We start from the raw sequence: 5,281 nt of genomic DNA, 5'->3' as shown, positions 1-5,281 counted from the left end.
CCCTGTCATTTTACATATCCTATCATAGGTGCCTGTAGGTCACCATGGTATCGATCCATATCATATAATAGATTTCTGTAGGTCACCCTGTTATTTTATATATCCTTTCATAGGTGCCTGTAGGTCACCCTGTCATTTTACATATCCTATCATAGGTGCCTGTAGGTCACCATGGTATTTACCCATGTCATATTATAGGGGCCTGTAAGTCACCCTGTTAATTTAAATATCCTATCATAGGTGCCTGTAGGTCACCATGGTATCGATCCATATCATATAATAGATTACTGTAGGTCACCCTGTTATTCTATATATCCTTTCATAGGTGCCTGTAGGTCACCCTGTCATTTTACATATCCTATCATAGGTGCCTGTAGGTCACCATGGTATTTATCCATGTCATATTATAGGGGCCTGTAAGTCACCCTGTTAATTTAAATATCCTATCATAGGTACCTGTAGGTCACGATGGTATTTATCCATATCATATTAAAGGTTTCAACCTTCATGCATCTATGATACAGATCTATATAATGAATGATGATTGGATTTGCAGGCTCCTTTAATGCGCAAAAGTATAGATAAATATGAGTGTGACCTGCAGGCACATATGATATGGTATGGTATAGATAAAAATCTGTGTGACCTGCAGGCGCCGGTTATAGGCTATGTTACATATGCATAGCAGTGTGACCTGCAGGCTCCTGTGATGGGCTCTGGTAAAGATCTATAAAGTTACGACCTGCATGCACCTATGATATAAGTCTACGGTGACGTGACCTGCAGGCTCATATGATGGACTGTGGTACAGATACATATCAGTGTGACCTGCAGGTAGTTTTAAAAGGCTAATGTTACATATGAATAAAAGTGTGACCTGGAGGCAATGATGGTGGAGATAAATTATGGTGTGACCTGCAGGCACTTATGATAGGATATGGTACATAAAAAGCGGTGTGACCTACAGGCACCTATATAGTAATAAACCTGCAGGCACTATGATAGGATATGGTACTTAATATAGCGGTGTGACCTACATTGGATATGTTACATACAAAAAGCTGTGTGACCTACAGGCACCTATGATAGGCTATGGTATAAATAAATAGCAGTGTGACATGCAGGCTTCTACGAAAAACTTAGGTACAGACAAAGGCGATTTGACCTGTAGGCACCTTTGATAGGTTTTTTGCAGATCTATAAAAAAGTGACCTACATGCACCTATGATAGACCCATGATAGACTTTGGTACAGATCTATTGTGATATGACCTGTAGGCACATATGCTATGCAATGGTACGGATAAAATGTTGTATGGCCTGCAGGCACCTATGAAAGGCTATGCTGCAGATCTAGGGTGATGTGACCTGCAGGCACCTATGATAGACTATGGTACACATCTATGGTAATGTGACCTGCAGGCACCTAAGATAGACTTAATAACAGATAAATATCAGTGTGACTTGCAGGCACCTATGATAGTCTATGGTACACATAAAAAGTTGTATGACCTGTAGTCACCTATAGGCTATGGTACAGATAATTAGCAGTGTGACCTGCAGACTCAAATGATATTTTATTAGGCTATGTTACAGATCTTAAGTGATGTGATCTACAGGCACCTATGGTACAGATAAATGTTGATGTGACCTGCAGGCACATTTGATACAGATAAATTTGGTGTGACCTGCAGGCACCTATAGTATTATAGTATTGTTTATGGTTATACGCGTAGGTATATGCAGCACTACTTTTTTATAAGTGGTGACTGGTAGTAACCGTTCACATAAGCTTTTATCCTTGTGCCTCTTGTTTGCCTTGTTTTTTTTTTTTGCCAATGCGGGTAGCAGACGTTAATTTTATTGAGAGCAAAACTATTTTATTCGTGTTTATTTGTGTCCTTAACATAAAAAGTCCCCCAAGGATACAGAACTATCTACACAACCAGTTTTAATCCACCATTTTCTACACAAAAAAATGCCTGTAGCAATTCAGGAATATGACAGTTGTTTTCCATTCGTTTGATGTGTTTTAGCTTTTGATTTTGTCATTTGACAAGGGACTTTTCGTTTTGAATTTTCCTTGGAGTTCGGTAATTTTGCTTTTTACTTTTTTCAGTTAGAACTTTAACAATTAATATTCTTGAAAAATTAACGTACTTCTGTTAAGTTTTAACATCCAATATAAGACCGTCTCACATAATCATATTATAAATGCTTATCAGAGCATTTGACTGCATAAATGTATAAAATAGTTTATGTTCCATATTGAAGTAATTATTGTTAAGAGGATCATTCTTTTTATTTGTAACAGAAACATATTTGTTAATGCTGAGTCCAGTCAACATGGTCAGTATAAATCGATTGATGGAGAAATGTGATGTACATGTATCATTAAGAGTCCAAATACTCCAACTATCAATATATGAGTAAACAGAAGACGAAACAGTATAAGACATTTATCATCTAAATCCAAAGAAGTCGTAAGATATGTTTGAATAGTTGCTAGATTTAAAATACTATTTACTTAATAAGTTAAAGCCTGGTTAGAATATAAGTAGAAAGTAAATAAAATATTAACAAAAAGTTTTCAGATAGCTCCTTCAAATTGAAATAATTGCATCGTGTCAAATATATACTTAATGAGAAATCATTCAGTGAACTACTTTTAATACTGTTACGCTTCGCACGCAATATGTGTGTGCCCCGGGCAGAAACATGCATAATCAAACCAAGCCGAACTTAATAGACAAATAAATAAAAACTACTACAAGCTTTCATTGAGACAAATTTTACTAACTAAATTACAGGTCTTAGTTCAAATTACATTTTCTAAAAAAGAGAGGGCAAAGAACTGTTTGTTTTGTTGTCCAAATTTATGCGATTTTTAGCCATTCTTGAGAACTATAATAGATTAGAATAATTACAAAATCTCAAAATTAAGTCAAAACTGTCTTTTAAGGTTTGGTACCATTATAACGTTTAATCCCACTGCAAATGTTTGCACCTGTCCTAAGTCAGGAATCTGATGTAGAGTAGTTGTCGTCTGTTTATTTAGTTCATACGTGTTTCTCGTTTCTCGTTTTTATATAGATTAGACCGTTGGTTTTCTCGTTTGAATGGTTTTACACTAGTAATTTTTGGGGCCCTTTATAGCTTGCTGTTAGCCAATGCTTCGTGTTGAAGGCCGTACCTTGACCTATAATGGTTTACTTTTATAAATTGTTACTTGGATGGAGAGTTGTCTCATTGGCACTCATACCACATCTTCCTATATCTATTTTAAGGAAATAACTGCATAAGAAATTTGATTCACAATTTCATTTAGGTTAACCCATTGGTAAATCGTACCTTGTTGCCCATTTAAACTGTTCACGGCTTCCATTCATCATTATAGTTATAAGCATTATTGACATGACCTTGACATCAAAACTGTTGACCTATAAATAGATTAGTGGCTTTAATCGTCCTGAATATTTCCCTCATGTATTGTATGCTTCTTTCTATTACCTTTTCTTACAAAATCAATTTAATATATTACTCAATGTCAAAGGTCAAGATCAATAATGACCTATGACATTGGGTCAATTTGAAGGTTGTTAAATTTCAATATTTTTCGAATTATATGCATGCAATATAGAAACTTTTTTATGATTTATTTTAATAACATGGTCACATTTCTGTAGAAAAAAGCAAGAAGGACACATTTTGGTTTCTATAGAAATTAACCTAGCAACCTGAATCCCAAAATTTTGTTGTAAGTTATTGGTACGAAACATTGATATTTTATATTTATATATTTAATTAAAATGAACGCGGATGCATGCAAAATATGTTTAATTAAATACAATGAAAAATAACAACGTCACCCCTGTCCTTTCGGTTGTGACAATAAAAATTATAAAGGCAAGATATCGTTTAGATATTGAATTTCTTTGTTTTGTTTTTGAAGTATCATATTTCTGAAAAATATTAATAAATACCGTTACATTAAGTCTGATTTTACTTCAAAGCAGTTATTGTGTTCACTGCTAAACTCACCAAAATGTACGGGAAGCACCACTGACTTAGTTGCCATTACAACCTTCGTCTAGACACATTTTCGGCGCCGATTTTTCGAAGTTTTTCACCTAATTATAAAGTTAGGCTGTAACTAATAGTAAATAAAAAATAAAGTCGTAACCATCATCTTATACAGACGTAAATATATTAAGGATGGTTGAGCGCTCACACGCCACATTCTTCATGTGCCTGTCCTAAGTCTCTGTAGTTCAGTGGTAGTCGTTGATTCATGTCCGTAATATTTATTTTTCGTAAATTATTTTGATATTGATAAGGCCGTTTGTTTTTTTGTTTTTTCGTTTTTTTTTTAATTTGTTTTTCGTAAATTGTTTTGTTATAAATCAGCCGCTATTTTTTTTCTATTGAATTGTTTCATATTTTTCATGTATGGGCCTTTTATAGCCGAATATACAGTATGGGTTTTACTCAATTTTGAAGGCCGTATGGGTGCCTATAATTGCCAACAACCACTTTATTTGAACTCTTGTGGGTAGTTGTCTTATTGGCAGTCATACAACATTTCCTTATTTTTATATAATGCTTTTCGTAAAAAAGTTTTGTAATTTCTAAATGAGAACTAAAACGTTCGATGATGATATTGATGATGATGATTACGATGATGGATGGCTGCTTAACGTCAAGCGGCAAATTAATATGCATATTCAGGACGATGAATATTAACCCTGCTTTGTACTAGACCGACAAGCTAAGCCGGATGTTTACCGTGCTAATTCACTAGGTAACAGTCCGCAGGAAGACATGTCACCTTACCTGGACACATTATTCTGACTCCGAGCTGACCAGTCTTTGCTTTTACTCCTTAATGCCGCGTGTTTAGTGGAGAAACAGCAAATACCAATTTTAAAGTCTTGGGTTTGAACCGGCCGGGTTCGATCCCCCGACCTCAACCACTCGAGGCGAATACGCTACCACGAGACCACCGAGGCGGTTAAAACGTTCGATGATCTGATACTTTTAGATATTTATTAGCCTCTCACAAATACTGTTGATTCCAATTAAATGTTATGATCTGACGTTGTTAAAGTTTTTATAAGTGTTTTGACTGACTTTATTTTTGTTTTCTTGAGCAGCTGTAACTACATTACCTAGCCTGAGGGTCTGAATGGGACTTCTTGTTTCAGGCGTACGACAATTGCGCCAATTTTTAAAAATATAATATATCATTTTTTTCATTTGCGCCAAAACAAACTTTCACCAAC

The sequence above is a fragment of the Mytilus californianus genome, unplaced genomic scaffold (assembly GCF_021869535.1).
Source record: "Mytilus californianus isolate M0D057914Y unplaced genomic scaffold, xbMytCali1.0.p SCAF_12, whole genome shotgun sequence".
Taxonomy (NCBI): domain Eukaryota; kingdom Metazoa; phylum Mollusca; class Bivalvia; order Mytilida; family Mytilidae; genus Mytilus; species Mytilus californianus.
Note: the sequence above shows the minus strand (reverse complement) of the source record.